Here is a 24,318-nt window from a genome sequence, read left to right as displayed (position 1 = left end):
CGCTTGCAGGGGTGGTGCCATTCCACAACTTGTAGATAAACAATAGGAGATATTTTAGTCATTACAGAAAGGTGATTTTGATTTGTTCCTTCAAATACAGGTAATAAAATAGGAACTCAAATGCAGTTTCTAAAGTAAGGGAATTGATTAAATGTAAGATTGTAGGTTCTAGCATAACTGGAAACAAAATAAGCTTCATGATTCATACTTTAAAAATTAATTCTTGGTACATGAAAAGAAAGACAAGTGAAGTAAAATAGAATATACAGGATATAACAAGCAGCGTGAGAATTGCACTCATTTATATTGTTGAAAAGAACCTTCTCAGTTCTTTAGTTTGTACATTTAAAGCCCAAGCCTTGATATCTCATGCATATGATTAAATTGCCATGCCGGTCATTGTTTTCAAGCAATAGGAGTTGCACACTTTGAAGATCAGACTGTTCTCAAATCGACACTGACCAAAAATGATGGCGAATCTTCCCCTTGTTTTAGTAGCTTTTCATGGATTTACAAAATGGAGAATGAGCAAATTTTAGTACCATCAGTGTGCTGGGGTGTGTGGTGTTGTTTGAAAGACCAAAGCCAGTCACACAGATATGCACGTTAGGGGGAAAAATCACAATGAAATCAGAAACAGCTGTCTCCATAATTGCTTGTGTTATATAGAGGAAACTTTAACATATGTATATTTTAAAATGAGTTGTTTTCAGAACTCAAATCTGAAGTTGTTTAGTGATCTGCAGGATCATTTTGAAAACTGAATAGGAACCAGGGCATCTCAGTGTCTACAGCCTTATGGGCTGTCTCCTCTGTAAGCCCCTCAGTTAGTGAGCTACTGAAGAGAAGTGAGAAAAGGACCATCCGTGGAATGGCTTTCCCGATACAAAACAGCAAATTGTTGCTCTCGGTAAGTAGAAGATTCTCATGTAGTATTGCCAGCCTGATATGTCAGCAGATCAATAAAACAAAACAAACCCAAAACCCACTTTCCTAATGCTTTGAGGCTGGTTCAGGTGCCTGACAAAGCAAAGCTTGGCTGACATGAAGGGGAAAAGCAAACTCCTGAAAGCTGTGGTCTGACAACATTCCTCTCGTTTGAACAATAGAAAGCTTCAAGGCTGAAGGACAGAAGACTGGAAACAAACTGAGTTGTGGAGTGAGTAGAAGGAAGGGACAGGAACAGAGATCACAGGTTGAGCTAGAGGAGATGGACCTTACTGTGTGAGGTGACCAGAAACTCTGGATGCAGACCAAAACTGGTGGTGGGTGGGAGAATTTCAGCTCAAACAAATCAGCTGTTTTCAGTGCATAGAAAATAAGTTTACATTTTTGGGCTGAAGTATTCCTCCAAGAGAGGACATTGCCTCACTGAAGGTTTACTCTGGCTCTACAAGATGTCTGGGTGGTGCCTAGAGCCTGACCTTCCCTTCCCAGAAGGGCTCAACACCTCACAGAGCTGGGCTTTCGTGTGGAGTCTGAGCCTTAATATTAGGAAAACTAGGAAGATGACTAGGGGATAAGCTGACTTAGTGGCTTTATATAGCCACTGTAATGTAATAGAGGACTGACTGCTGGTTGTATATAGCTAAACCAGCTCCATGGTTGACTTTCTTGTGTATGTTGTATTGTGATCCAAGTACCATACGTAATCTCTCCATGGTGACTGCACAGCACTTGTTTCTATTTAAGGAGAGAAAGAGGTTTGGGTTTTCTGCCAGAATTCCCACTCAGGTAATTACGCTTCTGCCTGCAGAATTTCCCTGTAGCTTCAATTGTGCTTCAATTGTAGTAGTTGTTTTTCACTCCCACTCCTAAAAAGCACCAGCACAGATCTGCTGATGTGTTTCTGGAGCGTGGCATTGGTTGCTGCGCTGACACAAGGAAAGTGACCCTGCCATGCTGTGCTTGATTTGTTCCTAGTCAAGATTGCTGCACCTAGTTGCGCCGCTCTGCAGTTCTCCCCTTTCTATGCCTGACTTCAGCATAACAAGTTGGTCTTGCTAGTGATACTGCTAGCTGATAGTGAGACAGCCAGCTGGAAGCCAATGAAAAGATGATTAAGAGCCAAGAAAAAAACATATGGAGAGAGCGGGATTTCTCTTCACAGAGTTTTAAGTGTTTGTCTTTGGATTCCACTAGCTGTTTTTTCCCCTTCTTTCCATCAGTTTTATGGGTGACAAGTAGTTACAGTTGGTTAACAAATTCTACCAAGTCTCTTTAGCTAGAACAAACGTTGTATACAGGAGAGAACTTTATCAATATTAAAAAATCATCTGGTCATTATTTGATGATAAGAAATATTTTTGTGGATGTTAACTACAGCATTAACACACATAGCATTAACTGCAATGCTGCATGTGTTACCAACATCCTGTAAATAATAGCTTTGCAAAATACGATCATTGAATGAAAGATCTTTTGTCTCAAGTTTAGATGATGTGGTGATTTTTCTCCACTTAGGATGGCAGAGCAAATAGAGCACAGCACAGTCTGGAAAGCCCTGCTGCAGATTCTTCAGTCTCCTTTGAAGTCAAAGAAAATACAGGCCTTGTTCACTCAGTCTTATGCAGAGATTTAACATGGATGATGTCCAACGTTAATAAAACATTAATAAGTTAATACTCAGCAAATACAGCGTAGTAAACAAAACCAAGGCAATTGAAACAAATTATCGATTCATGGAATTTAGTCTTTCTCTTGACAGAATGTTCGCATGCAGATTGTGTTGCTATTGAATACATTTCTTATTCAGATTTACTAAAGGAATGTTATGGTGAGAGTGTGGGTTTAAAAAAAAAACACACAACACAAACCCTGTATAGTTCACATCCTCAAGAATCAAGCTGTTTCACATATGTTATTGTTTCAGTTTCCCTAACTGACTAAATTCTATTCAACTAAATAGCACCAAGCTCCCACTTGAATCTCTATGAGGGGTAGGGGTTCTTGTGGTCTCCTTTTGGGGCTGCAGTTTTCTCACAAACGTGTGGCAGTTCAAGAAAAGGCTCCTAAGTAGGAAGTGAGAGTTTGGGACCAAATGTAGCGTCTGTCTTTTCAGCAAGAACAAGTTAATTATACCAGTTGTTGTTCCTAGAAGATTTGTTCAGGTACTCTGCTCCTTCTTGATTGGGAGTGCTAGTTTTGCTCTTATTGCAGTGCTTGAAAGTGGCTTTTGCATAGTGCTCTTTTGAGTAAGAATTCAGGCTGGCCTTCAGTGGCTTTAATTGCAGTGTGGTGAAATGAAGTGTGTGGGGGGGTGGGATTTGGGGCACTGGTATCTGAATGTAAGGCTGCCATGGCTGTTTGAGGGACAGAGCTCCATGGTTTTCATGACCTCTGTCTTGTGTTCTTCTTGTACATCCAGTTATGTGCAGAATGCAGTTGGCCTGGACCTGAAAAATGTAAGAACTCTTGCCCTTTCTGTCCAGATGGAAAATCTTCATAAGACTGAAGGATGGCATTTACCCAAAATATGTTGTTTGCCTGCATCTCTTTTTTTGCTCTCCCTCCTGCCCCCCATCATCAAACTCTTCCTGTTCCTCTTTTAAACTTGGCTCCTGTCTCCACCTTGGGTGCTTTTGCTGTCAGGCCAAATGTACCAGCCTTTTCCATCTTTGCTGAAACTGCTGGCCAGTGTATCTGTTGGGCTCAACACAGGATCTGTGTTGGCACTCTAATGGGAATTAGTGGATTTTCTGGTTTTCTGAGGAAGTAGCATTTGTACCCTTGAAGATTTCTCACAGATGGTATGAAAGAGTCCTGTGCCCTTCATTAACAGTCATATTTGATCTTCTGCACTGAGTGTTTTTGTAGTAAATGTCAGTGGCAGAAGGCAGCCTCTCTATCAGGTGGGTTGGGAATAGAACAGAGGTCTCACTTTGATTTGCTGGGCTGAGCTTGCTTGCTCTTTAGGCTTAATATTAGATGCCAAATTTTTTTGGACTGTGCCTGATTTGGTAGTGATAGGCTGAAGCATACAAAGCCTATGATGCTAATGACAAAGCTTTTCAAGATGCAGTAGAAATTGCTGGGGGTTCTTCTTCCAGGTTTCTGGGTTAAGTCCAAAAGTGCTTTACTGAGGGAATGCAGGGTCCTGGAGTTGTGTGCCATAGTACTGAGTTCAATGAAAGCCCTCTGTCAGAATGTGCGAGCTTCTGTGTGGTAGGAAGGTGAGCTTAAATCTATATCTCCTGGCTGTGTCTCTCCATCCTTTGGAACAAGCTGTGTGAGACCTCCCCAGCTGGCTCTAAAGCCACCTTGGGGATGGACAGCCTTCCAGCCCCGGGAGCCAGCAGCCTCACTTATTCCTCACTGATTCTGGGCTTTCTGGAAGGGCTTGGGAGAATGCAGTTATCTGGAATCTAGGTGCCTGGCAGAAGCACACAGAAACTGCCTGGCTTCCCTGCAGCTTTCCCATGTTAGAGGTAAGGGAGTTTTGTGATGTTAATTAGACTTCAGATTTGAAATTTTCTCATGAGTATTTGAATCTGGCATTCTCCTTTCATCTTATCTGCATTTAGAGCAGCTACACATTGGACTTGGGATGTTCCTGAAATGAGAAATGGAGCATATAATATAGATGTTTTCCAGGGACCGCCTTTCAGAATCTATTCCAGCTCTTTGCCTTATGGATTAAACTCAGAGCACTCACACACTACTTAGATTTTATTTCTTTTTAAGCATTTTGCTGAGGTGAAATCTGTGCTGTTAATTAGAGCTCTGCTGTTTGCAGAACGCAGGCCATGCTGAGCAAAGCTTTTCAAGCTCAGTTTTCTTGAACTGGAACAGGCAAAGCACAAAGCGCTGGTCTCACGTTCCCTTGGCAGGCAGCAGTGAGGTGGGGAACTGCTTGTTCCTAGTGGCATTTCTCTTCTGCTGGGAGACGAGCCATGCAATGAGGTGAAGCCATCTCCTTGGACCGCCAAATGCAGTTTATTGCTGTGAGCATTTCATCAAAAACATACTTTGCACAGTGACCAAATGCCACTTCAGCAGCTGTTTAATGTAAAGTTGTCAGAGCTTCTAAAGTTAACTGTGCCACAGCCTTACTTCTCTGCTTGTTGGCAGCTTCCTTCAGACTCCCAGCTACGTTTATACGTAGCAGGTTCATAGGCATGTATTTGTATTTTAACCTTTTGCAATCTCTTCTTCCACCTCTTGTTTCAGCAGGTCTTTTGTCAGGTAATATCCCTCTGCTTCTCTTCCTTTTTTCTCAGTGAGAGCATTCACTCTTTGTCTGTTATTGCCCCGGGCTGGTTCTGTTTCATTTGTTGTCTTGGTTCCTTGTGGGATATGGGCTGTAGCTTTCATTGTTTGCAAACACCTGCACAAACGGAACATTGGCCTGATCAGAGTTTTTTGACATTCTTGTAGCAAGAATTAGTATGCAGGAACAAATTTCTGATATCTGTATTCTAAGGATTAGCTGAGTAGTTATCCTTATTTAACCTCGATTTGTACTCAGTTCTTGAAGTCCTCTGCTATATGTTTATGCAGAGTCATAATGCAAAAGCAGTTCATAAATAGATTGATTCAACTGCTCTGTCTGAATGAGCAATGGTCTAGATTCATGTGAGAGCTGAGGTCAGAAGCCTGCTGTTTGTTCTGTTTAAATAGGGTGTGCTTAAAAGAAAAATAATAAAATAAAACGCAACAATACCCAAACAGGTTCCAAAACCCTTCCTGAAACATTTTTCATTGTTACGTGCTTCCGAGATTAACAGAAACGTGGAGCTGTTTTGCTATTTTAGCTGCTATGCCAATTGAATTTAAAACCAAAAAACAAAAGGAAAGAAGAAAAGGCAGGAGTTAAAATAGTGCGCTTCTAGTAAATGCTCTCCCACCGGTCTGTGTGGCTGGGATGACTTTTAGGTTGGAGAAATATTACAGATCTGTTCATTTTAGACACGGGAAAACAGTGATATACCAGAGTGCTGTGCACTGTGTAAATGCTGTGTGTGGAAATGCCTTGTTCTCAGGAAGCCTCCATCTCTGGAGTGGAGGCAGTGCCTATTTTTAGTGGTGTGCTGCAACATTACACACAGGAGAGTATAGAACGATGCCCTTTTGCGGTTCACTTTGTAGATAACTTCCAATTTACTAAGGAAGTGTCAGATGACAAAGCCAGCAAAGCTGTGCTGCAGAGCAGTCGTTTCTTGATGGGGCGCTGTTCAAGCCCCATTTGATGGAGATTTAGCCAATTCTTGGAGTGGGTGCCTTCCTCTACATATGCATGAGACATATTCTGCATTCCTGAGAAATAAATAACACCAATCCCATGGTCTTTATGACATGAGAGGTTGGTCTGAGGTGAAATCCTAGCATAAAATTTAACAATAAGAGCTCGTAGTACTGCTGTGGGTATGTAGAGCATCTGGTCAGCCTTGCCAGGTTACTGGAGCTTGAGTCAACATTTCACTTGGGCAATGATAATAGGACCATCACAGTTACTCTTCTGTGACAACTGCATTGCTGATTTCCCTCTGCAGATGCTTTTGGGTTTTGCAAGTATAACTGGTGAAGAGCCATGTGAGTGTGACAGAACAGTCTGTTACTGCAGTGAATGGAAAAAGCAAACTGCAAACACGCTGTCAAAATCTCTCCTCTTGTATTCTAATTGCTCACTTCTAAAACCAATATGGTTGACGTTTGGAGTTATTTTATGCTGTCTCTTTCCTGGTGTGTTGTTCAAGTGCTTTTTGTTGTTGTTTGTTGTTTTTTTTTTTTTAAATTAACCAAGACTAGAGTTATTTTAACATAAAGGTTATTTTGTGCCCAGGAGCCTGCTGTCATTGTGGGTGGTAATGCATGCAGTTCAGTGAGGTAGTTACTAAAGGACATGATTTCAGCAGTCATCAGAGAATAGATGTGCAAAATGTAGGGCTGTCTAAACCAGCAAGTGCATGCAAGATCTGTGTTTTCCTGATTAGCAGAAGTGTTGGAGTTATAAAGATGCAGCATAATTGCTGGTCATTCTGTTTCGATGATTTTCTTCAAGAAAACTGAAATATTCACATAAAAATGTGATTAGAAGTGATGGATTTCCATGCAGTTTAAAGACCTGAGAGGATCCTATTCTACCTTTATGGCTTTATAGAAAGCCTTGCAAGAACACTTTAAGTTTATCCTGCTCATTTATAACAATGCATGCTGATACTGGGAAGAGAAACATTTCAATTTGCACGTGTGATCAGAGACCCTCAGCTGCAATCACAATATGAATATGGAAATATATTGATTAAAAAGTCAATTGGTCAAGTTACAAGCTCTGGTACCTGAGCTACTGTAAAGGAAGATAGCAGATGGTTTTGTAATCTGTTTAGGACTGTGACTTGGTTTGTGTACCTGTCACCATAGGTCTTTAATGCTGTATGTGGTTTAACATATGACCAACATAATGGTACTAGTGATGTTTCTCTGCAGAGTAAATTAAGCATATGTTCAGCCTTTAAGTATCTGTGATAATTTCTCCTGTTGTTTACATGCGACTCCCACTGAGGCCATTAAAGAAAAACATATGGCTTATTAATATGTCAGCCCCTCAAAGTATTTCATGCTGTGCCTATTCCAGAATGGATGGGTATGTGACAGGCACTCTAGAGCACTTAGAAAGAAAAATGTATTTAAGTGTCAAAAACAGTTTTCAAGTGAAATCCTCCACAGCTAAAAGGAGCAAAAAGTGACCCTTGGCCTTTGATCATCCATTACCTTCCATGCTCTTCTCAGGTATATCAACTTACATTTAACTTCCTCTGAAAGTAATTTCTAGCTTTCAATGTCACTTATCCTCTAATACAAACCATTACAGTGTAATTCACTATTAGTTGTAGGATGTCCTCACCAGGTGGTGGGAGTGAGCGCTCTGTCCTTCTCTTTAAAATTAGAGTACTGGAATAAATTCTCCAGTGTGGTTTTTGTAGTTTTCTCTAAGAGGCCAGACGGGTACAACCTGGCGGGTTTTGCTGTGATCTTCTAGAGGAAAAAATAAAATAAACAACAAAACAACAGTGGGGATTTATGCCCTATTTCTGTTGGCATAGATGTTCTGGGTTCAAAGCTGTTGATTCATGTGAAGTAAGGCCTCTGTTGTATAGCTGGTTCAAACACGCAAACCCAGACCTGGCTTCCAGAGGCAGTTGTATCATGGTGTGACCAATGGGAGCTGAATCAGAGCAGCTTTAGCTGCAGCCCCACCACAGAACAGCAATTAAGTCAGCAGGTGCCAGCCACCTGCTATCACAGGGCTGAGTGGTGTGGGCTGGGCAGAAGGATAGTGGGTTTGGTTCAGAGGCCCCATCATGGAGCATTTGGTAGCCAGTTTATGGGGTGAGTCTGCTTAGCCTTCTGGCCTGGGTGCTCAGTAAAGTTATCTGTGAGTCAGGGTTCAGGTGTTTCCTTAATGTAAAGATCTTTGGGTTGGGAAATCAAGCCAAGTTGACCTTGTGAATCTATATCCTGACTTGCAAGCAGTCACATAACATGTAGCATGTAGAATGGCACAAAGGTACCAGCCTGGCAGTGACCAAGCAGCACTCTGCACAAAGCAGGAGCTGTGGCTCTTCCATAAGCTCACCCAGCTTTCTCTCAAAGTACCTGCAATGTACCTTGTAGGGCTGCTGCTTCAAACCTGGAAGACTTGGCTTTGATAGAGCTTTTTAGTAATAGTCTGGCAAGTGTCTGCTGCTTCTCCTCCTTTGCCCAGTGAGAATTTATTTGTGCACATTCCAGACACCTCTTTATAACATCACCAGAAAACAAAGTTTATCCACTGGTTTTGCACAATGCGAGCTTCTGCCTTCAGTCCTCTGTATCAAATGTGTTCTGCAAGAACTGTATCTAGAGCTAGGAAAACAATCTGGCTTGCCCTACCTTCAATATATTCATCCTTGAAATAGCCCTGTAGGTAGGGAACTGCCACATTTCCAGCACAGTTGTGCAACTCATCACATGGGAACTCTGTGACATAGCTGAGACTCAAACCTGCATTTCTCCAGGGCAGAGCTGGGCTCCATGCATGGAAGTGGCTTTCTTGTCCTTGCTGCTTGTCAGTCCTTGCTTGCTGTTCTTGCTGAAGTTGCCAGTGGCCATTATGAGGGGAAAAAAGAAATGCTCAGTTTTTGAAAGCCCTGCTTTCAGTCATGCACTGAACGTACAGTTCAAAGTACATTTTCTTGCTTAGCATATCTCCCTCCTGACTTTTCAGGCACCATGTTAATACTATTACTCCTCATCACACGTTCATCCGTACATCATTTTTGCCAGTTGAAGCATGAGTAGGCTGCACGGTTCTATTCAGCAAACAAGTGTTCCTTTCTGTTGCTGCCTGGACTCTGGTCATGTTGTTAGCAGCTGGCTGTTTAGGTTGTGTCTTTGTTAAGTGGAGATCCTATTTTTAGGTGGCAGAACGCACACATGTCCTTGCCTGTGCTACTGCAGATCCTGGTTAATCTCTACTGTTATAAAAACCTAGCCAACCAGTTAGCGTGCTCTGTATTAAAATGAGCGTGGGAGAGCCTTAGAGAGCTTTTTCTTCTTCCCCCCTCTTTCTGTCGCTATCTTGAAGCTTTGGAGCAGACTGATAGCACAGAGACAGGCTGCTTGTCTGAAAGCTGGGGGCAAGTATTTGCCTTGCAGCTGGTCTCTTCCAGGTTATGGGTCTGTAGTAGTGATGTATGACATAAAATCTCATTAGTCAAGATGCGTTTTTGTGGGCAAAGGATCTGATTTTAAATGAAGCATTTAATAAGCATGCATCGCTCCCTATACTTCACCCAGAGGAGGGCACAGTTAGGTTCTGTTTGCTTCTTGAAAATTAGACAGCAGGCAAGGTATCTGCGGTGACAGGAGGCTGGCAGCTGTCTCAGTGCTGCTCAAGGGCTGAGGGAGTAGAAGGTGTTGGTTAACACCCAGCAGAGGAAAACCGATCTGTATCGGCTCTGTTGGTGAGATGGGGAGTACAACCTGGTGCCTTCAGGCTCTCGAGCAGTCTGTGGCACTGAGCTATTTAGAGGTGCTGCTTGCTTGTGTCACTTTTGTCACTGCTTGTGCTTAAAATGAAAGTACTTATTCTAGCATAGCACCAAATAAGGTGTTTAATTACAAAATTGAAGGCAAAGTTAAAGAGAAAAATAAACTACTGCAGTATAATTCTCTATATTAAACATGTTGTGGTGCTGTTTTTGTTTTCCCCTTAGTTGCTCTAGGAAGCATCTTAGGAAGTAGGAGAGTTTATGGAAGAGAGTATGAAACCAGGCCCTCCTTTCTGTACTTGTCTCTTTTAGGGTTCATACAGTTCTGAGCTATTTTTCTACCCTTTTGTTCAGGAAGGACTTCCCCCAATCTCACACATCTTTCTTTGCTGCTCTCTTCCTGACTCATGCTGTTATTTGTTTCACAGTAGGAAGGAAGTACCATCTCCCAGTGCACTGGGCCCTGGGAGCTGCTTTGCTTTTATAGTTGTACCATAATTCTTGTTCAGCACTTTCTACGCTGCTGCTCACAGCATTTTCAAGGTCTGTTGTAATATTTCAGGAATCCTAGACCAAAGGATGCCTTTGGTGACCATAAATCTTACTGAATGCCAAGTCCCTGGCCTTTTTAAATCTGTTTCTAGACTGTAAATACTGTCCTCTGTGTGGCATGAAACTGGGTCAAGTGTGGCTTCTCTACTGCTTGTGCACAAGCATTATCTGCACAGGAAACCAAATGTAAGTGAGTGTTTGGGAAGTCTGGGACATGTCTTGGTCTTACACTATCATGGCTAGCATATAAGCATGGGCCAAACTGCTGAGCATCACTCTAGACTGTGCTAGAAATGCATCCACGAGGTCATAGCCTAAGAAGTTGTAACACGGGCTACACACTTGACATTTAGATGGCTTTTAATATCCTACACCAAACTTACAGGTTAGCCAGTTGGTTTTTCCTGAACAGGGAGTGCTGTGCAGTTGCATCACCCTGTACTGGCAGATCTTTAGAGACCACGTTCTGAAAGGTCAAACTGTGGATCCTGGAGGAGTTCATTGGTGTAGCATTGAAGTCTCTGCCCCTGGTGGAGGCAAGCTCCAGGCCTTTCTTTTGCACAAGTGATAACTTGATTTGTGACTCTAAAATATCATTATGTCTCTGGGTATTCATCTATAAGTACATGAGAGAAATTCCTGTTGTGGGAAGAGATCTGCTTTTGTTTGTGAATTGGGTACGAATTAGCTGGATAATTCATAAATGTGCAAATGTACTTTGCTTGCCTGACTCAAAATGATTTCATCCACAAATACTTAGGATGACAAGAGGGGGGAAAAAAAAAAAAAAGCTGGCAGTGTTTCACTGTGTGCTTTAGAAAATGACTCATTACTGCGAGGACTGTCAGGGGTATTTCATAGGGTACTTTTCTGATCTCCCAGCTGAGCTGTATGTACAAGGCACATGTAGGTGTGAAGTGTCCTCTCCATTGTGTTGTCCTGGAACTGCCTTCCCTTTGGGAAGAATGACTCTTTGCCCACTGGAAGATTCTGCCTCTGTCTACAACTGTAACGTGCTCAGTCCTTGTACAGAAATGAGCTTTTTTTAGGAACTTTCTAGGGAAAGAAGCATTTCCAAACTGTTACCCAAATCTTACATAAATCAGTGCCTGGATGAAAGGCTGCTGTCCTCAGCCAAAAGATATTGCTGAGTAATGTGTCTTAATAGAGAGGAGAAGGATGTTCTGTCTGGCTGTCCTGTTGGTGAGAGCAGTGCTGCAGACTGCTGAGACAGAAAGCACATGGGTGTGCTGGGAATACCTGGTGAGCTGGCAGTGCTCTGGTAAGAGGACAAAGGAAAGAAGTGTACTGCAGAGAATGGTGTCCAGAGAAATCCAATTATTATCCAGTCTGGCTGTTACAAACAGGACATGAAGACAGGAAACAAACTGTTAGAGCTGTAGGATCACTTTTTTTCTGTGTTTAAAGTGTTGTTATTTCAGACATGTGCATCACACAAGTGTCTAGGAACAATGTGATGGTTCACATTGCTTTACATTCATGGGTATGTCTCTATTTTAATGCCACGTGTCTGAGGGGGAAAAAAAAATACAGATGCTGCTCTGTATTGTGCAGAATATAGAACAACATGGTTTATCTGTCCTTTTCTTCTCAACCTGTCCTTTTGTCACTGCTAATGAGAGTTTGGAAATGGCAAGATTTGGTTTGGAGAGGCAAGATGTTTGTAGGGGCTTAAATCTACTACGCATGAGTCAGCAGCTGTTAGAAAATGCTAAGGTTTGTAAAGTGTGAAAAGTTGACAGTTATGTGGCTGGACTTTTTCCTATCATTAGATCTTGAACATGAAGTAATACTGTAGGGTCTCTGGCATTTGGTGCTAAGATAGTTCTGCCTTCTCTTTATGAGAACCAGAATTAGTGGGACCTGGCTTTGGTTAGTGTTAAAGTTTAACCTGGCAGGCATCTGAGTATCATACAGCCAATGGGGTGAGGGAGGAAATAATCAGAAAAAAAACAAGCAGCACTTAACAAAATAGAATTTGCGGATTGGAATAAAAGTTATTTACTAAGATAAAAGAGGAAGATAAGAAGGGAAAAAAATATTTCAAAATGAGTGACATGCAAAGCAGTTGCTCACCACTGATACCCAGTCAGTCCCCAAGCAGCAGCTGCCGCCCCCCCAGTTCTCCAGCCAACACCCCCAAGTTTTATAGTGTTTTTTTTCCCACATGCTGTCTACAGTATGGGAAATGTCTTTGATCAGTTTGTGTCAGCTGTCCTAATTCTGTCCTCTCCCAGCTGCTTGTGCCTTCCAAGCCCCTCACTGCCAGGGCAGTATGAGAAGCTGAAGCGTCCTTGACTCTGTACAGCCACTGCACAGCAACAACTGAAACATCCATGTGTTATCAACGATGGTTTCCTCCCAAAAGCAAAATATACATCTTATTAGACACTATAAAGAAAAAAAAATCAACTCTGTCCCAGCTGAAACCAGTACAGTCTGTTGGTTGTTAATAAATTGCCTCCTCCCCAGCCCACTCAATCCTGGTGGAGCTGCTTTCACTTGCTTTCATATGTTGTACCGCTGTCCTTTTTAATTTCACACATCTGAGTGTAGGTCTAGTTTTTCTCCAAAAAAAACTTTATACTTCCCAGTTCTTCCAGACATTACTTAGTTGTTTGAATGCAACTTGTATTAGAGCCACGAGGAGGTGGGTCTATTCTGCACTCATGGTTCTTTATGAACGTATGGTAGGAAAACACATTCTGTTAAGGTTTTTCAGAGCCAGTCTCTTCTGGAAGCATATAAAAATATGAAGTACAACATCTGGGTGCTTTTGCTTGTTTTTCTTATCACTGTTGAGTGCTCTTTAGAATTAGAGATTACTGGCAAATGCCGAGATGAATGGCTTGTCTTCTTGCCCATACTGGTTTGTCTGTAAGCAGTGTTTGGTTCAGTGCTGTGGGAGGACCCCTTTACTCTGGTAGGCATGGAGGCAGCACTTAGCACTTATAAAGTAGGCAGACTGAATCAGAGCTGGGGAATGACAGGCTACAAATATGCTTAAGCAGACTGAACCAAACTGTGGCTTGTAAGATGTACATACACAAATGCTCACAGATGCATTTTCTTTGGGAAGGGCTTGAAAGCAGGAGATGTGTTTGTTGCAAAGTGTTTGAGCAGTGAAGAGTGGAAAATGAGGGTTGCATGTTCAGTGCTGCAAGCAGGGAATGGTCTGAAACCTCCTGCCTTGCAACAGTAAGAAGTCTCCTCAGTTCTCCCATCTCCCTTGCAGGGAGAAACGGATCTGGCTCCTATAGAACAGGTCACAGAGGAGTTGCATGGGCAGCATAATGAGCCTTTTCTAAGTCTGTCTTCCCATGTGTGAAATGAATACAGAACACGTGTATTCCCGCATGTCTGAGACCCAAGGAAACAAGGCTTGGATGGATGATGATGCTGATGGAGCATGACACAGAAACTACTGGATGGTGGCAGTTCACTCTGCCCATCGAAGCAGGCTTGTGTTCTTTTTCGCTCTCTCCATGCTGGGCTAGCAACAAGCAATTATTTCCCCAGCTAAATGACATCCTGTTTGGAGGCTGGGTTGAAATTTGGAAATCAATAGGAGCTTTTTTGCCTTTGTTCTATTCTGCTGCCCTTGAAATCTTTATTAGGTAGCTAGTATTGCTGAACCCAGATACCCCAGAGCAGGGGAGCGGGCGGAGAAGGTGGGAGCCAAGAGCCGGTGGCGAGGCATGGCCGCAAGGGGGAGCAGTGCTGCCGCTGCGGCGCTACCTAAGGTCTGGCGAGCCCGCCCCCCCCCCCAATCCATCTTTCTGTCTTAAATCTTTCTTTCTGTCCTTTCTAACATTAAAAACTCTCCGATGGGAAGGATGCCAGGAGCCCGTTCTGTGTAATTACACCTACTGTTGGAAGGGGTTCTCCCCTGGATAATTAGCGAAATCCTCTTTACTACAAATCATGCTAAGGGTACTACATGAATGAAGAAACTTGCAACACCTTTATATTAAAAGCCCTTCTCTTTCTTGGGATCATATCTCTCCTCACTTCTTTCTAACTAAACAATTGTTTTAACCTTCCCTTTTTATTAACGTTTTTAAAGCCTTTCAGCCTTACTGCCCCGTTTTGTATTCCTTCTAATTCATCTACCTGTTTCAGAGTTTGCTTCACTGCAGTGGATGCGAGTACCACACAGTTGCCACCGTGGCACGTAGTGATTATATCTCCTCTGAATGCCTGCAGCACAGGCTTATGAAATCATTGGGAGCTTTGCTACGTTTATTATAGCTTAGTTCTTTCAGGCTGGCATCCTTACAGCAACGTCTTAAGTTGGAGGAAAAAAATAGCAGAGCTTTTATCCCTAGATGAAACCTCTTCCTCAATCACCTTATTTCAAGTAACCATCCTAATAAAATTAAAGTGAATCTATATCCCTCGTGTGCTGCAAGATGTTGCTTAGGGCTCAAGCAGGGCTTTTGCTATGCAATTAGTCTCTAGTATTAAATAAATAAATCCAAGTCTTACCCAAGATGGCACAGGCAGCATCTCTGGTTGTCCTTGACTGTCTCATTGTAGAGCATCCTTCAGGCTGCTCCTCATGTGCAGAACTTAGCTACTTTTTTCCTCTAAGCTACATTTATCTATATACATCTTAGTGTTTTGTTTAACTTGGTTTCTTACCACATATTAAACCCTGTGTTGATGTTTTTAGCATCCCAGCCATTTCTGTAGTTATTTCTTTCTTTCTGTTGGCATATTGCTATGCAGCCCACCAGGCACAACATTTAATCTTCAGCTTTGTATGCAGCTTTTTTTAGTTTCAGTTTAGCAGCGTATCTGCCTGTTACATTTTCATTGCGTAACATCCTTTACCTTGTGCTTCAGTCTGAGTTTTAGTAAAATACAATTGTTGCAGCTATGAAATGACTTGTTATTACTTTTGTGTTTTGTAGAACTTGCTATGTAAGGGCACTGCTATAGATAAACAATACTGCTCAGGAGAAGAATGGGAAGAAGGGATTGCTGTTGATGTTCATGTATTTTCTGGTGGCTGTTACCTTTTTTTTGTACCCCACTGTTTTTTCCTATGCTCTGGAGTCTTCCCATGGCCACATCTGAGTGAGGTTGTGGGGGATCCAAGGGAGGCAAGATGGTGACGGTGGGGAAGTTGTTCCTTGTCTCTGATTACTTTTTCATACTTCATCATACTCCTACAGAGTCTTTCAACTTTCTGCTGTTCCCTCCCTGTTCTTCGAAGTCACACACATTGGTCTGTCACATGGGGGCCACTTCCAGGGCCTGAAGCAACAAGACAAGAGGCAGTGGCTTTAAACTGAGGGAGGATAGATTTAGACTAGATATAAGGAATAAATTTTTCATGGTGAGGTTGTAAGGCGCTGGAACAGGTTGCCTAGAGAAGCTGTAGATGCCTCATAGTTGGAAGTATTCAAACTCAGGTTGGATACTGAGCCTTGGAAAATCTGACAGTTGTTAACATGATAAAGACAGCCCTGCTAAGCACAGGTTATGAGTGTGGAAGTTACACACAGACTAGATCATGTGTATAGAAGAGCTGTAGGTGAGCAGAGAGCAGACTCAAATATCAAACTAGCATCCCAGCTACTCATTTCTCTTTAATTTCATCAGTAGTGTTTTTATAATAGGTGTGAGCAGCCCATGAATGTTTTCATTTTAAAAAACAAGGATTCTTCAAATTCTCTGAGGAGGACCTCATAAATAATATATATTTATATATATTAAATTGCCTTGGTTTTATAGGCTTTTAGTACCTTATTCTGAGATGGCATAATAAATTTGTCAGAACAATTTCTTAGTTTATAACTTAGAATGCATTAGCATGGACTTGTATTTTCCGGTTAGAAATGGTTTTTATTCTGAACCTCAACTGTTCTCCATTTCTCAAGTGAGTGCAGGTACTGTAGTTGCTCACTATGTACTTAACCCTGTTAGACTCTGACTTGTGATGTGATTGCCTATGGATATGTCAAGCTGCGCATCTTTCAACATCCTTAGTTAGGTGGTCTCTTGGCATTTTGCCCTTAAAGGTGAGCTCTGAGATAATCTCATCATCTATCAAGTTCATGTTTCGGTTTTAATTTTGATAGGCTTCAATTCTCCAGGCAATGCTGTTGAATATACTGAGCTTTCTTCTGTAGAGTGTGAGATTACCAATTGATGATACCCAGAGAAGTAAAAGAATAGTAATAATTGTCCCTCCTGATGTGTTCTTATTTTTTCCCTTTGCAGGGTTTTTATAGATAAATGTTATGCGTTCATTATGATTTAGTTGTTCTGTCAGAAGCTTTATTTAGATACAGTAGGGAATTATTTACCTTCTAGAATGGCTTTCTTATGTCTCAGCTTTTTCCTTTTTAATATTCTCACTGTGCAGGAACACAGATGTCACAGAGGGTAACAACAGATAGTTGTTAGTTCTGAGCATTTGCAAAGAAACGTTCAGATTTCCTTCTAAGGCTCCAACTCCCTATTTCTGTTAGCTCTCCAAAATGTAAAAAAGAAAACCACCAAACAAAAAAACCTCACAAAAGAAATAGTTCCAAGTCATGAAAATCTGTAATCCACACTGGACATGAGACTTCGAACATCTGTTATGCCAAGTAATTACAGAAAATATGGGGATGAAATTTATCTCACTTGAACTCTGAAATGATATTGGAGGATTACACAAATGTTAAGCTGGAAGGGACTTCTCAGTCTTGTAGTCCAATCCGCACACAAAGCAGGGCCAGCTCCAACAGATTGTCCAGGACCATGTCCAATTCATTTTGGATATCTCTAGGGATGAAGATTCCACTACTTCTCTTAGCAACCTGTCCCAGATTCTGACTACCTTCAGTACATACATAGATATATCTATATATTAAAGAAAACTGTTTTCTTGTTTGGATGCAACCTTCTGTGTTTCAGTTTGTTCCCATTGCCCTGTCCATTAGCACTACTGAGAGGAGCCTGGCTCCCTCGTCATTCTTTCAGATCACGTATTTATAAACATTGATAAGATAGCTCCTGGGCTATCTCTTTTCTAGGCTGGACATGCCCAGCTCTGTCAGAATCTCTATGATGAGAGGCTATATCCAGACACGATCATTTTTGTGACCCTGCGCTGGAATCATACTAGAAAATTCTTATCTTTCTTGTACTGGGAGGTTAAGAGCTGAATGCAGTATTTTAGATAAAGCCTCATAGTGATGCATTGAGAACAAGGATCAACTCCCTTAACATGATGACATTCCCTTACACAGTCCTGTATTTCAGAAAGAAATAGCAATGCAATTTTGTCCTATTGCACCAAAGTTAGTATTTGAATCACAGAATGGCCCAGGTTGGAAGGGACCTCAAGGGTCATGAAGCTCCAACTCCCTTGCTACAGGCAGGGCCACCAACCTCCATATCCAATACTAGACCAGGCTGCCCAGGGCCCCATCCAACCTGGCCTTGAACACCTCCAGGGATGGAGCATCCACAACCTCTATGGGCAGCCTGTTCCAGCATCTCACCACTCTCTTGGTAAAGAACTTGGAAGGGCAGTACTGCTTAGTAAATGAGATACTGGAAGATGTGTATAGAAGACAAATGGTTTGACTGTGTTTATTTCTGCATTCATTACCAATTTTGAGATAAAGCTGCTGGGATCACTGTGATGATTAATGGCTGTACTACAGGTGTACACACTCAGCTTAGGATTCTTGCACATGCATATGGACAGTGTATTAAGTGTTTTGTTTGTTTTTCTTCTTTTTAAAAGCAGAGTCTGATTAGAAGGTGTAATTATTTTGCTTCTACTGAAAGCAGTCAGGCTTCCAATGTATTGCTGGTTGGCTTTTTGTTGTTGTTTTTCTTTTTTTCTCCTTTTTTCCCCCCCTCAATAATTATTACAATGTTTCCTGGCATTCATCAACACTTCTCAATTACTAGGAAGAATGTGATTAGTCATCCACTTCCTTATGCTTCCTACCAGACGTACAGAGATCATTGCAGGCAAGTTGAAATAAGCCTTTTCAGATTTTCAAAACGTGCTGCAACTAGTGGAAATTTGGGGGAAGCACCAGTTTAAACAGTCTATCAACAGATTGCAGTACAAAAGGCAACTTAGTGTCTGACTGTAGCTGAGAATCTGATGACTAACAGTGGGTGAGTTATCTGTGAGGAAGGATTTCTGTCGCTGAAGTAAATAAAAATCTGTTGAAGTGGCTCATGGAGTTTGAGTCCAGCCTGAATACATCTCAAAGCAACCTGAGAAAGCAGAGTTCAAGTGTCAAAAGCCCCAGTTTCTGAGCCAGACCTTATGAGTCCTGTGTTTGCCCCAGGATTTGAGTTTGCTGGATTCAGTCAAAGTTCATATATATACATATATATGTGAATTTATATATATTAAATATTTATATATATATATAAAGGTTCATTTGGGCCAAAAAGAATTGGTAAACCAATTGGTAAACCAAAGTGCAAAATGCAAAGATGAGAATTTTCATCTTTCACCTGCAAATATGGAATGTCTGTATGTCTTGCATGAACTAAACTTGTGCTGGGCTTTCAGAAATAGTTCCCGTCTAATTTCCCTGTGCTATACCAATTTGCTCAGTATTTAAAATGAGAGCTTAGCCGTTCACTGCAGCCAGTAGGGACAGAACCTACCTTCTCAAACAGTTTGTCAGCAAAACTTAAATACACACTGCTTTACAAACTTGTATCATCTCTGGAATGAAAGCACCGCCAGCAGTCAAAGAGCAGCAGCCAAATGTGTTTAATGTGCTTCCCCATAAGGAGGGCAGGAGCATTCTGGGCAAGAAATTTGTGGAAGTGCATAGCTTGATTTCTTCTGAAAGGATGAGGTGATCCTTTTGTGACCCTGTAGAAAAGTAATGCTCTTTTCTTCCTAGCTTGTTGAAGGCCTTTGGCCAAAGGCAGCTGCACACCTGCACTGTGAGGGATGGCCATGGATGCTCGGTGCAGCAATAGCAGGACAGGTAGGTTTCTTGTGTAGTCCCCTTGTAGATGAAGCATGCTCTTTTCCTTAGCCTGCTTCCTTTAGAGTTAAGTCTTCTGCCTTTATATACTTGACAAATAGAGGAAGTTTAGTGTTTTACATACTGCAAGAGTCCTAGAAGAAGATCAAAGTGAATTTCCATATGGGGGAATTCTGAGGAAGGTGGGTCCTGTGGGCCACAAGGAGGGAAGGTAATTGTTGTGTTGGCCACAATTCCTGTCCGTGGTGGAATGGCTGTTGCTGGAGGGTTGCCTATCAGATGGAGCATGCTTGTTTGTAGTGGCAAAAGTAAAATAAGCTGTGGCAAATTCCATTGGCTTATTGTGATACTTCAGTCTTAGATGATTATAGAGTTTGAGAAGAAAGACAGGGATAAAAACCTGTCTCAGAAAAACAAATTCAAAAGAAAAGCAGAGAGCAATTCAGTACCTTTTCTTGTCTCTGATACTTGAGCTGCTGGAAGCATTGCACCCTTATTCACCCAGAGTGCTATGAGGAAGGTCGTATCATAGCGATCACATTGAAGAGTTACTGGTTACAGTTCTGTGTTAGGTACAATCTGGGGGTAATAAACACTTCTGCAATAATCCAGCATTGCTTATTTTCAGATGACTCTGGTAATGATGCATTCCCTTGCATGTTCTCTGTTCGTGACCTATTTTTGATGAGTTTCACATCTGCTTTAGCAGCTCTTTGACAACCAGAAAACAGAGCTGTTTACTGAGTTCACAGCTGCTGCTGATATTGATGCAACTAGCCAGAAATGACTGTTTTCTTGGTTAGCTCATCCTGTTGAATGAACCTCTCTGCAGGGTTTGTTGCAAGTTTGTTTCAATTGGAACGCTCTCAAAAGTCCTCGCATCTGTGAAATTCTCCTACTTCAGCCTTCCTAGAAACACAGAAACGTATACACCCATGCTAATTCCAGTAATTTTCTTATATTTCCCATGGCTTGACTGCACTGGCTTTTCACAGATAGGGAAAGCATGACAGCTTGTTATAAATGGGACAGAATTCCTTTTGTCGTTAGTGAATACTAATGCTACCGACAGCTTCACACTTAACATAGTCTTTAAAGATATGAGACTCCTGATGTAACTTAAGGACACCATTGCTAAATGTTTTATATTGAAGTAGATTTTTATTGTTATTTATGGTAACCAAAGCACCTTATTTTTCATACTGGATTCATATGAAGGAAAGAGTTAAACTAGTGGGACTGTAAAATAGTGTTTTGGTGATGTGTTTCCTTGCCTCACCTTTGGTGTACTCAGTGACTGGTTTGTTCATAGTGCATAATTTCTCAGTGAGGCTGCATTCTTAAAGGCTGAATGCCTCGCTGTGCTGAGCGATTTGAGTGTTTATGGACACTTTGATGCTCTTGCACTTACTCCTCTATGGATTAGTTACTCATGGAACACTTGTTCCTACTAATCAAAGAGATGTTTGGACCTCTGGGGTTTAGGTGGAAGGAGTTGCAGCTGTGTGAAATCTAAACACAGCTTTTTGTTTTGCCTTTAGGCATTGATTAATAGCCTAGTACTGCAGGGTGTCTGTGTACGCTGCTGGAAGCAGTGAGGTTCCAGGCTTCATGAAACTTGAGAGCTCTTTGCTTCGGGTCCAGCTCTGAGGGCTCATGTCTGGGGGCTGTCCTTCCTGTAGTTGAGATGCTGTTTGGAGGTGTTAGCGATGTGTGGATACTTTTTATAGTTGTAGTTTTCAAACCTCTCCTTGGATCTCTAAAAGCATTTCAGCTTTTCTGTATCCTTGTGGGATAACTGTTGCAGGCTATGCGTAACCTGAATTACAGATGTGGAAACAAAGGCAAAAAGAGTATAAAAGATACACTGGAGTCATTCCAGTGTGTAAGAGACGAAATCAGGTGAAAAGCTTTTTGATTCCTACCTGTGTTGTACTCTTAGAGCCAGTTTCATGTTACATCCAGCTTGGGAGCTTCTAGTGTCACAGTACCTCACAGGTAGCTTTCATTTCTTAATGGCTTTGAATGTTTTTAAGTTTGCTTCCAGCTATTGATGAAGCTTACCTTGAATTTGCTTTAGTCCACGTTAAAGCATGTAGTGTTGACGGCTGAAGTTCTTCGTAATCAATCTGCTTAGTCTTAGATTATGTTGGAAAACGTGCTGACCAGCCTTTGCTTTCTTTTTGCCAACTTCAACCAAAAGGAGATACTGAACACTCATTTGAGTTGTTCTTAGGTAGACTAAAGCATTTAATTGCAAATATGCTTTTTAGGTTGTGCTGTTTCACTCTAGAAGAGAAGTGTTGTGTAGTAACTTAAAAACATCCATTGTGACAAATAACTGCATTTATAATAACACTCATATTTGTACCGTGACAGTAAGAGAAGACACAGGCAAAGTGAGTTCCTATGTAGTAAATGCTGATCCAAAAACCTGTAGTCTTACCAGAATGCCTCCTAAACAAATTCTGATACCTGAAAGTTGCTTATCTAGGTTTCTTTTAATGCCAACAGAGAACAGCAAACCTATCTAGAATTCTTTGTATTCCACCTGTCTCAAATACTTATCCTAAAAAATGAACCCTTGTTCTTATGGGAGGCCTGTTTCATTGATTCATTGTAAGGAGATCCCAGCTGAGTAGCTGATCTTAGGCTTCTAAGTTTTAGTTGCCTAAATCTGTCCAACATGAATGCCACCTCAGTTTGAGGCAAAACATAAACATGGTAGAAGAAATATATTGTGGGTGGGTGGTGTGGAGCTGAAAGTGGGTAGAGGTGCTTTAAGTTGTTGTTATGCAAGTCTTAGAATTCTTGTCTTATTGTGAAGTATGAAAAACTAGAAATCAATCCAGTCAAGACAGCTGTTTGCGGACCTGTTTTTGGCAAGAGCCTTTGCCAGCATGTCACTGGTCCAGCATCTGCAAGGATCCTCTAAGCTTTCTGCACTGAGTCGTCCTGCATCAAAACACAGCTTTGAGGCTGTGTGGATGGCAGATTTTCATTACGGTAGCTCTGCCCAGCTAACTCCTACCCAGACACATTAGCAGCATTTCATATAGACAGGAAAGTGTTTTTCATGGTTTCATAGGTCCTTGCTGCAGTATCGTTTCCCACCTGCATATGGCAGTGTATTAGCTGGTAAGGTGACACCTGTGAGCTTTACCTGTATGCATTAACTAAGTCCCTATGTGTTGGAGGTGTTCATGGAACAGTGTATGAAGAACAAATGCTATGATAGAGAAGTCTCCTTCCACAGAGAAATTTGGTCACATAATAGCAGAGATTGGAAGGGACCACTAGAAATGGCGCAGTCCAGCCTTACTGCTTGGAATTGCCCAGAGCAGGTCGCCCAGACCTCATCCAGACATATTCTCAAGCTTCATCAAGGACAGAAACTCACAACCTCTCTGGGTAACCTCTGCCACTGTCTAATCATCCTTAGAGTAAAAAAAAAAAAAAAAAAAAAAAAAAAAAAAAAAAAATTTAACATTTAAAATGAGTTCCAGCAAAACTTGTAGGAAGGAAGCAAAGCTTGCAGTAAGGCTGGGAATTTAGGAGCAAAAATGCTGAATTTCCATGGCGCAGTACAAATCAGCAGATTCTACAGATTGGAACAGGGGAATCCTTCCAGCCCCAACTGAGATAAATGAGGTAGTTCACACCTTTCAGAACTGCAATTTAAGGCAGCCTGAAAAGTGATGGAGAGAGCACTCTGTCAGCATATGCTCAGCGCATGTTCTCAATTTGATCTGTACATGTGAGAACAAGACAATTGCCTTATTTTTCAGATGCGTGCCGGATTTCTCCAGTACAATTCTGTGGCAATGGGTGAATTCCACAGAAAAGCTTGACAGCCGCAGAACATAAAGTCTGGAACATGGATAAACTGGTTAGGATAAAATAGAAACCAGCAAAAACCTCTGCCAGAATCTGAAGTGAAATGAATAGAGGTTCAAAACAAGTTCATTCAGTACGCCTGGCTCCTTGTTTCCATCATTTAGGAATAATTACGTTTTTGTCACTAACATTGTTTTTAAATGTCAATAGAAACCAGACAACTAGATTTGTAAACCCTGCCCTGTCATATTGAATGTATTAGGTTTTCCAATAGCAGTCTCTTTTAAGTAAGGGTGAGGAAGCATTAAAAGCTCACTAACTCACAACTGTGAGGGAGCTATTGAAATAGCTTGTTAGGCTCTATGACAGGCAAGCTGAAATATAATAGGCCCAGTGCTTTGTGAAGAAGCCGGCAAGTTGTGGTTGAAGAGAGGACAGTGCCCGAGAGTTTGAAGACCGGATGATTTGTGCAAAGGGGATGTTGGAAGGTTCACTGCAAAATAAACAAATGGGGCTACCCACAGGGGCAGAGTTAAACTGAGACCAAAACGCTTCCTTTTCTTGGCTTCTAAACGTAAGTTTAGAGTTTGTCTATCCGAAGATGGCCTTTTCACTTAGCGTTTCTTCCTTTCTGTACCAATGGCCAAGGAGGCATTTTCTGTTACTTAATTCACTTACATTTGTTCTGAACCAAATTTTCCTTAGCCTTTTAAATAGTGAGACTGTAGTCTTTCTGCTAATCCAGAACAGCACGTGATTATTTTCTTGCAATCTTAAATGTGATCTGTTAACTCTGTCCTACTCTACTGTTTCTGTTCTTATCCTTTTGATTTGGTACTCCGCTTCCTTCTTTGCACCTATCATTCACTTTGTCATAAATAAGAAGATTCTGGGCTCTGATGCCTTCTATTAGAACAGCTTTGGGTACCTGGGAAATAGAAACTAGCTTCTGGCAACACAGATTC

At 41.6% G+C, this 24,318-nt stretch overlaps 1 long non-coding RNA gene across 1 annotated transcript in view; it reads left to right on the top strand.

Moving 5' to 3' along the window:
- LOC146761934 (uncharacterized) overlaps positions 1-24,318 on the top strand; it is a 142,732-nt gene that overhangs the window by 37,927 nt on the left and 80,487 nt on the right. The window contains exon 2 of the long non-coding RNA XR_014943567.1: positions 19,430-19,516. This is a non-coding gene — a long non-coding RNA (uncharacterized LOC146761934). The remainder of the gene's footprint in view (positions 1-19,429; positions 19,517-24,318) is intronic.

The sequence above is a fragment of the Coturnix japonica genome, chromosome 2 (genome assembly GCF_054131305.1).
Source record: "Coturnix japonica strain WE chromosome 2, WE-NBRP24, whole genome shotgun sequence".
Lineage (NCBI taxonomy): Eukaryota > Metazoa > Chordata > Aves > Galliformes > Phasianidae > Coturnix > Coturnix japonica.
Note: the sequence above shows the minus strand (reverse complement) of the source record. Positions and strands in the feature narration are given on the sequence as shown.